The sequence below is a fragment of the Oreochromis niloticus genome, linkage group LG11 (genome assembly GCF_001858045.2).
Source record: "Oreochromis niloticus isolate F11D_XX linkage group LG11, O_niloticus_UMD_NMBU, whole genome shotgun sequence".
Taxonomy (NCBI): Eukaryota; Metazoa; Chordata; class Actinopteri; order Cichliformes; family Cichlidae; genus Oreochromis; species Oreochromis niloticus.
In genome coordinates this window covers 9446447-9464391 of record NC_031976.2, presented here as the reverse complement: position 1 = coordinate 9464391, position 17945 = coordinate 9446447, and the positions used below count along the sequence as shown (strand labels likewise).

Here is a 17945-nt window from a genome sequence, read left to right as displayed (position 1 = left end):
TTTTTTTTTATTTTTATGTATTTATTTTTTGGGGGAGGGGGAGGGGGGGGTTGCATCTTTGTGATAAAGATATCGGTTTGAAAGCTTGAGCTAACACCAGAGCTGGACTGGCCATCGGGCATACCGGGCCGCTGCGATTTTTTGTTTTTATGGGCCGATGGATTTTTTTTTTTTTTTTTTTTTTTTTTTTAGGAAGGGTATATATAATGAAAGGTGTTGGATTGGCCAATTGGTCATGATCGACTCTGGGCTGGACCAATTACAGCCGAGGAGGCCGGATGCACCCTCCCCCTTGTTTAGCAATCTTATAGACGAACTAAAGAAAATGGAGAACAAAAACAGGAAAGGAGGTGTTTATGAAAATATCACTAAATCTGTCATTTATTAATTTTAATATTAATTAATGATCATGTCTCACCTCTTGTGTTCTTGGTCTTAATTTAAGGTTTTTCCTATAGCGATTGACAGATCACGTGACTTTCGCGCATTGCATGCCGGGAACTCGAGGCAAAACAATCCAAGTACCGCATCAAATGCAAGCATTTGCAGCACTGCAAAATGTTCATTCTCCGGTTCCAGTACCTTCTTGGTTTTTCTTTGCCGCACGAAAAAGGAATGTACAAAACGAAGGAGAACAATGCCGGTCCCTACAAAGACAGACTCGACGAAAAGGCAAAGAAAAGATACCAGGAAAAAATCAAAGGAGTGAGAGGGTCAGACCCTTATGAGCACACAGAGTGGACAAAAGACGTCAGCGTGCTGCCCAACTTTCACCACGCTCAGATTTATAATTATACGGTTCTTGGAGTGAGTGCATACACTCATGAAGTTTTTAGTAACTTCAGGTCACTGCAACAAGCCCAGGTACAGTTTACCGATGGATGGGTACAGGACCTTGAAATGCACCGTATAGAACGACCATCGTACAAACAAAGGTAAGTTTACCAGTCTCACAAATCCTCGTCATAAATACACAATCGTTAACCGTTTATTAATATAACCTTTGAGCTCAACGGTAATTAATTAGTAGTGGAAATAATTTCTGGTACATTACAGAAATGTAGCAGTGACAATAATATTGTATGTTGTAATAGCACTGGACAATTAGTGATACAAAACAACTGTTTTATCCTGTGAATAAAAGTATATGTTTTTGTCAATGTACCGTGGTAATAACAGAAGCGAAACGCAATATTGTGTCAGGACAATTCACTATTTATGCACAATAAATAAAGAAGCATAGCGCGACAATTTCTGTTCAGCGCCAGACTTGCTTGTAACCTATATCACCAATTATGTTAAGAAAAATGACGTATTAACTGCTACAAAACACTGACCTTTGTGGGAATGCTTGGAGCAGACTAACATGTGAGCTGGAGTGTTCTGAGACGTTATATTTGGTATATCCAGACCATCCGTCAGCTCTTACTTCAGAAAAATTTCTCTTCAACGACGTAATCCGATAAAAAAAACGATCTCTTTACCCATCGGCTTCCCGTGGCTGTCATGCGACCGGCTATTGCAGTTAATAATACAACAGCTTCTTGCCATTTTTTGGGTTTCTTTTTATCGCTGTGTAACGGAGTTCAATTGAAAGCCTGCGTGCGCTAATACCGCTTGCCTCAAGTTCCCAGAATCCTTTGCGGTTTTACCCCTGAATGACGTCACATTTTCGATCTCTATCCTGGTGGGCCGGTCTCTAGTCAAAATGCCCGGGCCGGTTTTTTGTCCCAGTCCAGCCCTGGCTAACACTATAGCTCATTCCATTTAAAACAGATTAGAGTAACTGGTTTGTGTAATAGTGTCCAGTTTTGAAACATGGGTCTGTGCTATAACTGGTCTATTATATGTTTTCGAAGGTACCCCCAGTGTTTCTCATACTTTTCAAAACTCTGTGTTCAGATAGGCTGGTTATTCACTCTTGTTTGCTTTTATTTTTCATTTACATAAACATGACATTTAAGAATTAAAAACTAATTTTACATTAAAGTATTTTAAATAAAATTGCTCTTTTTATATACCTCTTTCAATGCTGTTAAATCTAATTAATCTCCCATAACAGTGACAACACACAGAATAAACAAAGGTAAAGATTTACTTAACTGATAACTGATAATTGATATCATTCTATGTATGTGCTAGTTACAGTATTTTAACATCATTACACAAATATAAGTGAATTTTCTTAATCATATAGTATAAATGTGATATTGTGACAGCTCTAGGGTTAGTCTACAAAATCATCAGTGACATTATATAAATGAGACTAAAAGGTCACTAGCAAAAGCTATACCATACCTCTAACTTTCTTGACTGTAACTAGGCTAAAATGTTACTCAAAGGTGTTTTTATATGAAAAAATTACCTAAAACAAAACCAGCATCAAGTGTCAAAATAAACACTGTCCTGTACTTGTACAAGAGCACTGCAGAACCCTCTGCTTTGGCGTTTCTGTGTCTGCCATGGCAAATAAACTACTGTAGCTGTAGGGGGCAGGTCACAGAGGATGTTGCTGTAAAAGCACATTCTCTCTCGCTCTCTCTCTCACTAACTCTATATACCTGTCTTTGCCAGTGGGTGTCTGTTACTTACAGGTCTGCAGGCCTGCAATCTCCTGACACAGACAGATGACATATTTATTAGCTTGTCAGATCCTCTTCTACCCTCCCCCTTGTTCAAACACGCACACGCTCGTTCACTCTGTGCCACGCACACAAATATGTACGCACACACCTACATGTACACACAGGTGGGAAATACAATAAAGCTGACACGTGGATATCGACTTCAATCAACATACATAAATGCAGTCTGATATTGTATCACTGTGTCACCTTTCCAGTCCACACCATAAAATAGCATTGCTCCTTCTTCCTTTGATGTGGTTACTGTTTGCTCTCTCTTTCTTTCCCCTACACCTAAGCTAAACAAAACAATTGGCTTCACTGCTGGCTAATTGGGACGGGCTCCCGTGGTGAGGAGCAGGCAAAGCGCTTGATGAGGCATAAAATGATGATTAATTAATTTACTGCTCAGTTGGTCATCAAACTGAGAGCTTTATGAGACTCCCAGCAGTCAGCCAGCCCAGCCCACTGTAGTGCAGCACAAAACACTCATGCACACGTGCACACACACATTCTCAAACATGCAAATATATATGCAGCTTCCGAATGTTGCCAGCCATCAGCTTGGATGCACACATCGACACACACACACGCAAATGCACACGCACGCACACACGCTCCCTGTGGTCAGTGCTATACACTGAGTGAACAGGCCTGCCTTTGCAATGACCTGTGTTGGAGATTTACTGAAGCATGGAAATGCAGAGGTGTGTGCTGGCAAGTATTTATTTATTTATTTGTTATCTGAGTCTGAGAATTTGATCAAGTAAATAAAACAATCTTGACTTTGATAGCAATTACACAAACTTTAAATTAGTGTTGGCCTAAAAAAGTCACAAATAAATGTAAACTACCTTCAATTTTAATAAATAGTGGGTAGAGTATTTTTTTAATGCATGTAAACTGTTAAGTCTGTTATTTAAACGTATTTATTTTTGTAACAAAAGTTACTGTTACTGCTGTTGGCTTGAATGTCTTTTAATGTCTGAAAGCCACCACTTACCATAGTTTTAAAGTAAGATAGCAAGACATTTTTTCTTAAGCTAATTATTAGTTATATTGATGCTTTTTTGTTTGTTTGTTTTTCTTTTCAGGAAAGTAAAGTGATGTCCTGTGAGATATCTAGTGTTTGTTGAGGCAGAGATCAACAAATCATCTGTGGTTCCTGTGACTTACTAAGCCAGTATTTAGCCCCTGTAAGATGAACCTTTCCTCCATACCTTCCTACTAATAAAAGGTGTAAAAGCGATCATATTTACTTGTCACATAATAATAAAGTCAACTGAAATTGGACCTGTTTTAGCATAAAATGCTCTTTAATGTTTCTTTTTCCCTCATATAAGAATGTGATAAAGAGAAAATGAAATGGAGGAGGAAAGGTGAGACACAAAGAAAAGCAGTGACAGATTAGACAGAAGTGATAAGGATCAGAAAGAGAAACACCTGTGCTCTCAAACTGGCTGACACATCTTCATTCCACTCTGTTTATTTCAGCTCTGTCAGTGTGATTGATCGTCTGATATCCCTTCACTGTCAGTCTTTCTAAAACACTCTTTAGCTTTTCTCTTTTCCCAGCACCTTCCAACTGATATGCAAATGCAGTGAAGGAAGTCAGACAGAGGAAAAGGTGCCAAGTCAAATATTTTAAATAGAGGCATTAGGAGCTTTCAGAGCATTGCAAGGTTGTACAACAACAATTGTCTCGTCATCATCAAAAGCTTGCTTGTCAGGATTATGCAGCGCAAGCAATATGCATTTGTGCTGCTGTTATTTTTGATTGTGAAAGACCTCCAGTTGTCTTTTAAGTCCCTATGGTATTACCCACTTGAATAGGGATCATGGAATACTGTCAATACGGAGACAATTTTTCTTTGTCTTCAGCTTTACAAAAATCATCATTAAATCAACAATACAGTGTTTTGTGCTTATTCTAGGTAATTGAACAAGGCATTTCTTAAAACAAATCCTGCCCAGATTGAAACAATCTGACTTTCATGCTGTCTTTACAATTTTAATTCATGCCAACAAAAAATGTTGTGCTAAAATTAAAAATTCACATATGTAAATGTATTTTCAAATACTCAGTCCTATACTGTTCTCTCTCTCTCTCTATATATATATATGTAATATATGTATATATATATATATATATATATATACACATATGTATATATTAGTGCTGTCAGCGTTAATCTCGTTAAACTGACATTAGTGCTATAACCACATTAACGCGGCAAATCTCCATTAGCAAGTTACGCCTGCATGGCATAAACGTGTTAGCACAGTTAGCTCGTTAACGCGTTAGTGCCGTCCAGCCCCGCGATCTGTATATATATATATATATATATCCCAGGAAGGACAAAGACCGCCCGCAGGGGGAGAGGGGAGGTTTTTTATTTATAAAAATATAGTACTAAACAATATGGTCATGTTTGCGTGGGTGTGCATGGATGTTGGGGCAGATGTATTTGAATATTCAAAAACTTCTAACTTTCTTTTGAACACATCTGTGTTGGCAGGTATATACAAGGTGAGCAATAACCTGTCATTAACCGTCATCTGAAAATGACAGAAGATTATGTTATTAAAACGAATTTCATGTCTGTCCTAGCATGTTGTGAAGTGATTCACAGTGAAAGCACTCTGTCAGACAATAGAAGGATGGAGCTTAGGGTATTAGTTACTTGGAGATTGTACCAAACAAAAAACATGATCATTTTAACCACTCATACTTATACCTCAGTTAAAATAAAATATATCTAAGGATTATACTGAAAAGGGGAGAGTCTCAAAATATTTTTTGTGTGACCCCAGTAAGAATATGTCAAGTATTTGACTTTTTTATTTTAAAATTTACAGCCAAAATGGGACCCTTGACTTCAGTGTAAAACTGATATGCTTGTCGAGTCAAATTTTAAAGGGCATAGCATATGTGTATATGTGTGATGGCATTACATTATCCCTAGGCTGCATTCCACAGTAACATGATCAGTCCTACGGAATCACCTGAAGTGATACTATTATCTAATTTAGTTCTTTTGAATAGCATTGTATAAATTTGTGTATAAGCCATTAACTCTGTCTGAACATAGTCTGTTGTCTTTACACGAATAACTTTCACTTTCACTTTCTTCATTTATGCTATAGCTTTAACTATTTCCAACTGTTTTTTGGGGGTTGGGGGTGAGTGGATGACAAATGCACCAGCGTACCTGATAAATCTTACTTACATTTCTTTTAAAGGTTAAATCTGCCTACCGTCAAATGTGTTGCGCTAACATGATAATGTGTTATGGTGGTTCAGGTGTTAGCACCATCACAACAAGAAGGTTTCTGGTTTGAAACTCCTGGTTGGCTGAGGTCTTTTCTCTGTGGAGTTTGCATGCCCCCCTTTTGCCTGCATGGTCTTCCTCCAGATGCTCCATAGATATGTGTTAGTTTAACTGGTGATTTTAAATCGGCCGCGTGTGACAGACTGGCGACCTGCCCAGGGCCTTCCCTCTAACTGCTGGGAATGACTCCATCAACCAACCCCACCCCTGCACCCCACCACAGGCAGCCCTCAGTTGAATGAGAGTAAAATATAAGTAAAATATAATGAAATTTGTGTCATGAGGAACTGAGGTGGTTTACATTGCATGCCCATTTTTATTTTTGTTTCTTGATAAAGTGCAGAGTAGCTGTGCACTGCATTGTGTAACGAACAGAAATCACCAGGAAATCTCTGAACTTAATACCAGAGACGCTGAGGTGGTTCTGTGAATCAAGAGTTAACGTATTGGCTAATTTCTCTCTTTCTTTGTTGCTCTTTCAGTGTTGGTAACTCCCTCCTTCCTTCACCAAGTCTCATAATTGCTTTAGCACTCTGTGGATCAGCGCCTGAATTCAAAGGTGGAGAGTAATAATTGGATTTGCAGCAAACATGCTGAGCTGTGTAGCTCTCACTGTCCGGTCTTGTCCTCAGGGCTACAGACTGCACTTTATATATTGGATCCATGCACCACGGAAATGGAATATACAGTGGAACCCTGTATATGATGTATATGTGTACTGTATATTGTGTCTGTGTATATGTGTGACGTTTTAAAGGAGACAAAATTTGTAGAGCCCTACTAGAATATTAGGTATAATGGTGGAGGTCAAATGTGTGTGTTTTTGTGTATCTGTCTGTGCATGGTAAACAAAGGCAGTTGAACTTAATGATCCGTCCATTATCTTCATAAACAACAGTGCAAGGATGGGCATAATATGACTCATCTTAATTTAAGACCTTTTGCTTTATTTTTTTCTGCCACTGTCTTATCTCCATTGTTCTCATTAGACAACTGTCTCTCACATGAACTGTGCGTGCTTTATTGCTTTATTTAGTGGATTGACACAGTGTGGAAGATCAAGAGAGAAAGCAGACTTCCTTAATTTGAGTTTGTCTCTGTGAGCATGATAGACTGCAAGATGGAGACATTCTCTGTGTGCTTGTGTGTGCACTTCTTTGCTGTCTGACAATAAGTCTGTAGCTGCAGGTGAAGAGTCTTGGCTGAGAGTCTGCAGTGTCCTTGGCAGGCATAAGACTATGTCACATCAAAGCTTAAACCCTGGAGAAATTGGAGTGTTCACTGTGTGTTTTCAGTGTGTATCAGGGTCTTACTCTGCGTGTTGAGGTTTGCTGCTAAGCAGTTCTCCACATTGTAAAGGAGAAAATGTCTTTGGATATGTGATGACTGGTAGATAAAAGTGATGTTTTTAAAGCAACTCACAGTATCTAAGTTTCATAGTTTCAAGACTTAATATATGTTAAATATATTAGTTTGCTTCATTTAGTTAGTTTTGACTCAATCTCTTAGGATTTATATAATACTTCAATTAGAGTCAGCAAAATGGCTTAAAACCTGCCTTATTTCACAGTTCAGTTGAAGCAGGAATGTCCATTTATGGCCAGCTTTTATTGTAGCCAGAAAACGCATTAACATTATATTATTTTATTTTATTTTCATCTCACAAATTTCCTAGCCATATTCTAAAAAGCTAAATGCAGTCACTGGCAAATTGTTTGGATCTTTCAAGACTAGCATGACAGCAGAAAATCTTCATATAATATTATATCAATGTTATTTTTTGTTATTCTGGAACCAGAATTACCACAAGGAGATCACAAATACCGAGATAAACCTGTTGATAATCTTCTGCCTTAGAAGAAAGTTTTCTCTGGGGTCAGAGACCCAGAACATTTCTGAATAAGTCATGATCAAAAACATAAAAAAGCACTGTTCATTGTGGTCACTACATGGTCTGTTATTGAAAATGACAAATGGTCTTTCATGTCTTCTTAACTTCCTCTGATTTCACTTCACATTTGCTCTTGGGCTTTTCAGGTGTGAGTCCTTTCCATTATAGGATTTTTTATCTGGGTCCAAGAGGGGGCTGACGAACACGGAAAAGCATTGTAATACAGCACTGACCACCTAGAGTAAGAGAGTGTTTAGCTTCAGGCTATGTCCTAAGGACACAGTGCAGCAAACCACTGTAGACATTTGTGAATAAAACATTTAAACAGAGGATAGGTCCATCAGAAACTCTTCTGCAGATGTCCTGTTCCTGAAGATGAAAAGAGAAGGTGAGCAGGGAGTACAATGTGTGTCTGCGTATGTTGTGTACATCTCTTAACACTCTGCTGTGTCATAGATGTTTCACCTTGAACTAGGGACATACAAACACATGCAGCAAACACATTAAAGTGGACAGGTGAAGAAGGGGACTTTAGTATAGATCTTGTCACTTCAATTCATATTATACCTGACAGTAAGATGCATAAAGCCCAGTGTCCAGAGACAGTCCTTTACTCTGTAACAGTGGCAGGGTAAAGGACATGACTTCACGTGTCTACAGTCAGCTTCTGTTTTCTGATGTAGACAGATTCCATCCTTGACAACAGACTGTATGTCTCCTAGATACAATTGTAACAAATCAAACTACTTGTATTTGTTTTGGAGAAAAAAATTCCTCAAAGCATATTTGAACCTGCCAAATATATATTTAAACCTAGATGTTCTTCCTATCTTATATTTGTGTAGGCCTACTAATTTATTTGCAGGCTTAAATCATTGTGGATATGAAAACAAAACTTATTTGATAATATTAACCAAGGAAATCAACACACACAAAACAAATAAATACATTTAAAAAAATTCAAATCCTGTTTTGGTTTAGGTTGAGTGACGTTGATCTGGTCGCGTGCTAGTCGCCCACATGACCCCTTAGTTGCTGACAGACGGCTGTAAGCCGAGTCGCCAGAATACTAAATCATTTATAAGCTGCACACCAGCCAACCACCCCTACTCTTGTACTCTAATTTGGCTTCATCAAAGTCTTGTGTGTGTCTTTCTATGTTAGTGAGTGCATACTGTACACATATGCGTGACTTGAGCGTACATGTGTTTGCTTACTCTTGTTGGCATTTTGTGCAAATGTATGTGTGTTTAATTGCAGTGACTTAGGTGAATGCTTGAAATGGTGAAGGCAAGCAACAATGGTCCACTGAACTTTTGAATCTACTAAATAGTTAATGAATGATTTGATTAGGACCAGGAGGCCCCTTATTGCTGCAGATGAGATCAGTGTCTGGGTCAAACAAGGAAGATGATAGGACGGAGTCTGACCGATAGCCACAATTTTAAAGTAGGACTCTCCTATTGGCATGTTTTCATTGTGTAGATGTGAACTGTGCTCACCTGGATTTTGTCAATATAAAAAGTATAGTTAGCTACAACTTATGAAAAGTATCTAACCATTAATTTGCAGTATCCTCTATGCTGTTGATACTACCGGCATCAACATTACAGAATATAAAGAACATGCAGCAGAATATTTGCAAAGCATGGGTATGTTACCGACAGGTATGTCATTGTATTTTCATATAAATAAAACTTGCCATATTTAATCATTTCTGCATTTGCACAAATACTATGATGTAATACTATCGTGCTTTGTAAGTACAAATGCTAATAGAAATACGATTGATTCTTTTGGGTTAGATGTTGAGCAGGTGTACTAAGTGTCAATTCACCTGTCCATTTCCATTCTCTTTCACTTTTGTCTATGTAATTGTCATGTCCACACACATACACTCATGCTATCTCACTTCAGATATATGCTAGGCTGAACAGCACCCACAACAACAAGTACTAATGTCACGGCGTCCTCCTCTTTGCTTCTTCCCCCCTTCACTCAATAATTTAGTTCAAGGTGTCAGACAAAGCTGCCCTGGCTCATACAACCCCTGTAAAAGACACCACTGCTTGCTTCACTGACTTACATCTCCACCCTACCACTACCACCTTGTCTCAATTAAACATTTGTCTAAGTGTTTATGGGTGAATGAATGCAAACAAAGAAGTGATGGAAACAGGATTATGGCCTACTGATTATACTTTACAACACAGATTAAAAAGTTCTTGGTACAAGTAGAGATGCTTCTACGGGATGGATTTTATTTTTTAAAGAATTATGAAAGACTTGTAGTGAAGCTACAGGATGCTGGACACCTGTCATTTGATGGCTTTAAAGAAAAGACTGATTTTATTAGTACAACTGCTCTCTTGCCAAGTAGTTCTGTAGTCTGAGCAACATCTTGCTGATTGTACGGGATTACATATGTCTGGTTATCAGTTGTCAGAATTCCTTTGAATTTTTTGCATCACCATTCTTTACAATGTAATCATGACGTAAAAAGTTAAGAAAATACCATAAAGTGTATATAGATTAGACATTGTTTGTATAAAACATTTTGAAGTACTAACGCCACACAAACAACATCTGCACTAAAAGTAATGGCACACACATTTTCTTTCACTTCCCAGTTCCAAAAAGGAAATTCTAAGTGTCTTACTTTCACCATTACGATGAAGTGAATGTTTGGTTTGCTACTTTGCTCTCACTCCAGTACTTTTACCTTTGGCAGTCATCTAAGACAGTATAGTAAGCACACTCCACCACACTCAAATATTCTGACACATTATCTGAACCAATCTAGGCAAAAAAATAAAAAATAAAGGTTGTATGTGTGCGCTCACAACTGGTAGACTGCAAAGTTGCACAAGAAAGTCAAGTTGCAAACTCTGACAGAATCTCCTTAGGTAGTGTTTTTACTCTCCACTGTGATATCGGTAAAACAGCATTGCTACAGACCCAGATCAATTTTTCAGGCAACACAGATGAAAAGAATGTAATTTAGATCCACTGATTAAGAAAACATTTGATATAAATGAGAATTGGGATGAGCACATTAGGTATTTTAATCCCTGTTATTAAGTTTGAGAGTGTAAAAGAATAAAAGTCTTGACCCTCCCTCTCCTACCAAAATTGCGAGACCCTCAGACCCTGTGTGAAAGGTGAACTCCAAAATTCAGTTACAGGTTTTATCCCTACAAATGGTGTGGACCAAAAGATATTTGGATAAACTGCCATAAAATATGCAACAGATTTGCTATTTGCTATATATTAGATAGACTGGATAGATAAATGATATCTGATTCAGGCACAAGATCTGCCATCTGTTAATATATCACTTAGTGTCATCGTCAAGCCAAGTTTTCACTTGTTGTATTGCTTGCTTAAAAAGAGAAAATTAGAGAAAAAATGATGAATATTACCTGCTAAACATTAAAATACCGACAGTGAGCATCATAAAAGGCTGACATTGCTTCAATGCTAATATCATTGGGCCTAAGTACAGCTTCATAGAGTCATTAAGTGGGCTGTAGTCTGGTTAGAACTATTTCAATTTCAGCTATTCCATCTTCTTTGTTTCCAAGCAGTATAATTAGTAATGTCTGTTTTTAGTAATGCCCCGTTATAAAGTCCAATAAAAATCAAATAGACCACACAGTGTAGCAGGAATAACACTCAGTTACCACTAATTATGTCCCTCTTTGACTTTCTTAGTTGCTGCCTTTATAAAATCCCTCCCCCTTAACTCCTAAACTACCCCTGTGTAGCTGGTGGGACATGGTGGTTGCAGGGAGACACTATTGACAATGATGGATTTGACAAGAGGAAAGTGTTAATGATATTCCCGCTTTGATGGCTGGGGCTACTTCACACACATTTGCATTTCCATTCATCATCCTGGCATTTATCATTATGGGGTTGCTGCCAAATCTAATTACAGTCCTGGGCAAACGGGGGTGACACGCCTGATATGAGGGCCTCCAGCCCCTTACTCATCTTTATTTCTCTGTGTTTGTCACTTCCTATCATTCTCTCATTTTTCCTTTAATTTTTTTCTCATCTGACTTTCCATCTTTTTTATTTGTTACTTTCTTCTCAATCTATATCTGTTTGCTTTTAGATTGCGCTCTCCCTTCTCTGTGTTAAAATCAGGAGGGAAACATAAGAAAGTATCCAGGCAGGAAGTGTAGCACCAAACCCAATTAACTTCACTCTAAATTAAGTCATTTGAGGCCTCTTCATTAGAATTACTTAGAGAAGTGAGGCTAAGCATGGAGGGAAATAAATAAATGAGGGATGAGATTCGGTTTCATAACTCTGTTCCCACATGCCTCCCTCCTCTCTCCCCTCCTCTCCTGTGGGGTGATTTAAGCAGTGATCCAAAGAGATCACATTAGGAGGTTGGTGATTATCCCCTCATAAGTTTATCAACACTAATTATTCGTAACGAATCACTTGTTACAAAAAAGGTGTTTGCTTCGTTTCCTTTAGAGGTAAATCCAAATTTCTGCCTTTTTATTTTAAAGGATGAATATACAAACTTTTTTAACTTTTCAAATGTTAAATAGTTTCCATTTATCTGCCCTAAACCTACCCTCATCAAAAGTTTCATGCACAATGTTATGATAGTTTTGTGTTCCAGGACAAAGCCTGGTACTGTGCTACCACAGGGGTAGCGAGGTCATGGTTGGACCTCCTATGAACCAGTATAACCATCTCTCTCTATTCATCATGTGCACAGCGTGATGTAGGCAAACATGGGAAGAGTCATCCTTCAATAGTCAAGAGATGTTTACACACAGACACAAGCACACAACACAAAAACAGACTGTTAGCCAAACTGTTACCTTGAGGGTAGCTCAGGCAAAACTGAGAGTCCTTCGAAAAATCACTCGAGTGTCTAAATCGAGTGTCTAAACTTTTGGTTTTTAAGGAAAAATGGTACAGCTCATTGGCCAGTTTATAAAAATGACTGCATTCAGAAGATTTAATTAGCGACTACTGTTTTAAAGAAGAAGCCAATTGCATAAGGATTTAGGGAAAGCAGGAACAGTGGAGAGAAAATGTGATTGTCTTGGATCAAGCATTACTACCAAATAAAGACAATCTATAATTAACAAATAAAGAAGTCGATAACTGTAGGACCAAATAAATAAATACATCATGTGCTGAAGCAGAATTGTAAAAATAAACTACAATTCAAAAAATATACATTCATCCTTTGACTCTATATTTTCTACTACAAAAGAAAAAGACACAGTAAATGTCGTATATTAAAGCTGTGACATCCATAAATCTGACTCTCATTCATTAGGGTTTTAAGTCAATCAAATATAAGAAGCAAGCCATTTAATAAAAAATTCCTTAGATAATAAAATGAGGGGTGGTTTAGGTGCGGAGGGTGGAGCAGGAGACCTTTAGTAAGCCAACCCATGCTGGACAAATTGCCAAAAGACCTACTAAAAAAGATAACGGCAGCATGAATCGAGGAAAAGCCCAGCGTGGAGGAAATGAAAGGTGCCCTGTACAGAGATAACCATCATGTCGACTTACACAGCAAATTACTGAGCTGGCTGTTATAACTGGCACTGGATGCTCCATCGTTAGATGTAACATGGCTGGGGGAGGAAAGGAACAAAAGTCAAGTTCTGAAAAACAACTTCAACTAAGTTGTTTCCTTTTGCTGTTTGGCCGTCATTGCAGACAGGGCTCTTTGATAAGAAGCTAGTAACCTGAACAGCAGATAAAACGATGTAAGACAAGGGCACACACTTACACGCGGACACACACACATGCAAACACACACACACACACACACATACAGCTGCCATATGTTTCAGGAAGCCAGAGACCCTTCAAGATGAGAAGGGGGCTCTGAATTATTGATCAGTGATTAGCAAATGCAATAGAAATGTTAGCCTTGATGTTGGCTGTGTGTGTGTGTGTGTGTGTGTGTCATCACTAATCTACTGTTTGTTCTGCCCTTGAAAAGTGCATATACCTATGCTATTTGTTTACCAAAGTGAACATTTAAATGCACATTTTATATTCTAACATTTTATAATTACAGTTCCAAATGTTTGTGTTTGTGTGTGTGTGCATGTGTGGGTGTGAGTGTGTCATTAGAGGCTACAAAGAGCGTCACCACTGCATTTGAAGGGGGATCTAATTCATTATTAAGTCAGGGACAAAACAGGCAGTATGGGAGGCGGGTAACAGTAGGTGATTGCCGGCCTGTATTGATTACTAGCAACACCAGGAGCCAAGTGTAGTGTGACGGGTTGAACAAAACCCGCTATACCAGCCACACATACACATACACCTACACACACACCAACAAACAGATCGTGATGGCAGAATAGCCATTGTCATTGCCTTTAGAGCGTATTGTCCTGGCTGATGATGCTCTTTCACAGAGGTGACTCATTTGGCTGAGGAGGGTGGTAGGTTACCTCAGTCAGGAAGTTGACATCTAGCTAATGTGGTGCAGTGTTTTTGTTTGCTGTCAGGTGACTAATTGGTGTCTATTCTTACTGTTAGGTGGGTGGAAGAAAAGATAATTTGTACATTCATACAAATGCTTTTTCGACTAAAGAAAATGTTTAACTGAAAAAGCATGGACAAAAGCACTGCTTGGACCTAACAGGAAAGCAATGATGATGCTCAAACTATGTAATCTTGATCTCCTTAAGATTAAATACTATAGATACTGTCCATAAATGACAGTTTATAAACCCTAATCAGAGTCCTATTGGTTTAGCTCTCTCTGCCTGTGCAGGGAAAAGAGAAAGTCATTGAATGTGCAGGGTTCACTTGCATGCAGTCCTCCAACAAGCCAGCAGTGCAATGTCTTTGGGGAATGGTGCTGCGCTTACTTTGAATTCTAATTGGCAGAAGGTTGGCTTGAACTGGAAAGAGAACAACCACAATGCAGTAATATTGAAGATGCAAGTAGAGAAGCACAGACAGTTTAGACTATTTTTAAAACTACGTTAGTGTACAAAGAACTTTTCCATACACAATGACAATGAATTTCTTTTTTTCACAACAGGGGTAAAGCAAAAGGACCGGGAGCTGCACAAATGTGAACAAGCAATGTCTACCTTCTTGATGGTGCCTCTGTCCAGAAGTGGAAGCAGACAATCTCCAAGCTGACAGAACGATAGACATTTGTCTGCAATCTCTAGGTGCCCTTTGACGTTATTCTTTCCTAAAGTAGGAAATAAAAGTGCATTTAAAAGTTGAAATTCATGCCACATAAATTGAATTTTGTTGAAAACAGAACTAGGAAGTGATGCTTACTGTGCATGCAGCAGGCATAAAGTATTTTTCCGAGGTTAGTGCCGAAACAATTATCCAGTTAAGTGACTGTTAAATCAATAGAAAGCTGATCAGAAAAAAGTCACTTTGTTTAGGCCAAACTGTCCTGGGTCAAAGTTTTAAACTATGAAAATTAGTGGTAACCTTCTGCAATAGATGGAATATAATTGAATTCTGGATTTTTGCTGAAGCAAATTTTAATAGGAATTTTACACTTGCTTCAGACAATAAATAAATGAATCAAGGAAATAAATAGCAGACTTACTGATTATGACATTTCCTCCAATTTAGTAAAAATCCAGTACATTACAAAACCCTCCAGTGATCACTTTTGGTTTGTCATTCACCACAACCAAAATGATACGCTAAACTGGATTACATGTGCCCCAATATCTGATAAGTGTGAAACAGTTTTATTGCATTTGTGTGCCTTTTCGGAAGATGTATTAGACATTAACAAAATTTGATCAGTGCGTTTAGAGCCAAATTGAATTATATGTGTGACTTGATAAGGGCTGACATATGTTTCAGTATCTCCCAGAGAGGGATACATTATTCTGTGGCCAGTATAAAGACATAATGAAATATAAATATCCATTAATCCTCACATTTCAGTCACCACACAGTCCAGCTCAAACTGTTAACGTGATGTGATGCCTGTGTGTGTGTGTCTCACTTGAACAGAGTACAGTTGTGTTGTTGTAAGTGTCCTGCGCTTGCTCTGTTTCTGCGTCTGCGATCATAGTTGTGAGAGAGCAGTTCACACTGTGAAAGAGTCATCTTCATTATAATGTGCCAGAAGTAGTGGGAGCTTGGGAAAAGAACTGCCACAGCTAGGTAATCGAAAGCCGCAATGCTGGGATGCAACAAGGGGCACTTTTGAGACATACCAGCACAACCCATATGGCATATTGGCTTGGCAAAACTGGCAACTCTCCTGTCTCTATCCAAACAAATGTTGCAAGCCCACACGACAATTGAGTTATTTTGTCAGACTGACAACTTGAGATTACCAAGTGAACAATTCTGTTTATTTTTTCCTCCTTTTTTTGTATCTTTCTCATTTTACTTTGGCTTCTCCGTTCTTTGTTCTCCAGTGCTGATATAGCTCAAGAATCACTAAAACTGTGAAATTTGCTTTAATATCTCAACACGCACATGATCTCCAATGTTATTTAAGCATGTAGTTTTCTGTAAGCAAACAGAAATCAGGGGAGAGAATTATATGAAACTTGATCACATTAGTTAAACTGACTCTCATTTGACCCCAGCGCATTAGCTGTAAACACTAGGGTAATGCAAACCAAAATAAATATTAGCATAATGCTGGGGGCAAGAGAGTGATTTTCCCATATAGTGATTAAAATATGAGACCACAACGCAACACAATGTGAAGTCCCATGGCATGATTGCAGTTAGTGGAGAAAAGCTAATTTCATGATAAATTAAAAAATGATGTGGTTTTTCTCATGAGACATCACTCCCTTGTATTTACTTCATGAAAAGGAGTAAAATTAGCCTCATCAAGTATATTATCTTAAACATAATTAATAAAACATTAATTTCTGGGGGAATTCTTTATTGTAATATTGTCTTTCTTTTTCTTTGCTGTAGGTTCAACTCGCTTAAGGTCCAATTTGCATATTCCACAAACACAAAAGAACAATAACTTGATGTACTGTACAAGAGGATTTGTGCTGTGCTAAAGAGTCAGCTGAAGAGTCAGACTGATAACCAGCATGCATTGAGTTTTATCAGTGTTAAGAAAATCACTCTTTTTTTTTATTTTTTATTTTTTGCCTTATGTGAGAAAAGAACCTTAAAATGTATTTAATTTATTTTATTTTATTGCTGGTGTTGTATATAGTAAATAGAATTACTGAATTTTATTTTTCTTTTCAAAATATCTGTTCACATTTCAACAAACAACTGGGCATCTCGTGTTATTTAATTCCCCGCTTTTTTTATGAATTATGTCTGCACTGCATTCTGAGCCAAACTTACTGTCTTTACCTACCAGGGTAGAAATGCAGTGAATAAAAATGGAGTCAATAGATCATGGGGGATACTTAACTGCAGACAGCCATGATTATGAGGTGCGGGGATGTGCCACAAACTTACTCGGGGCCAATATGTATTGCTTACGCTTATAATAAATGTTATCTTTCTGAGGAGAAAAAAAGCTGTCAACTTGATGAAAGACACAGATGAGCATCTATATGGCTGACCAACCATGCATAGATATGCACAAATGCAGTTTTCACTGAGGGAGCGATGGACGGGGAAATTGTGCTGCTATATCACCCCTCTCAGTGAGCATGAATAATTGTTTTGACTTGTTTGGATGTTAATTCGCTTAGTTGTGAGATAAAAAAAAAACCAAGCATGTGGGAAAAAATATCCAATGATCAAATAATACAAGTATGATACACAAATAATTTTTTATCTTAAGATGCATCCCAGTTTGGACAACTGTGTGCTCCCACTGTAACAATGTTCAAACCCTATGATTCTATTCTGTCCTTTCAAAACAGCAAGAAATCTTTTTCCCGGTCCATTATCTGGGCCCAGATCTTAGCGAGGCGTGTTAGAAGCTGTACTATTTGTTTGTAATGAATATGTCTACTTTGCCTTGCGTATCAAATAGCAGTGTTAACATGACGTAGAGCAAACATGAGATGGTCTGGAAACTAAAACCTGTGTCGGAATATCAGCGTTGTCCTTCTCTCTCCTCACCTGGCTTAAAGGATCATTCATGTAACCTCTCATGACTAACAG

General features: G+C 38.0%; 1 long non-coding RNA gene across 1 annotated transcript; it reads left to right on the top strand.

The window, feature by feature from the left end:
* Positions 1-910: 910 nt before the first annotated feature.
* On the top strand, positions 911-16882 carry LOC112848282 (uncharacterized). Its single transcript, XR_003222326.1, has 3 exons — positions 911-935; positions 14899-15034; positions 16782-16882. It is a non-coding gene; the product is annotated as an uncharacterized LOC112848282 (long non-coding RNA).
* The last annotated feature ends 1063 nt before the right edge of the window (positions 16883-17945 follow it).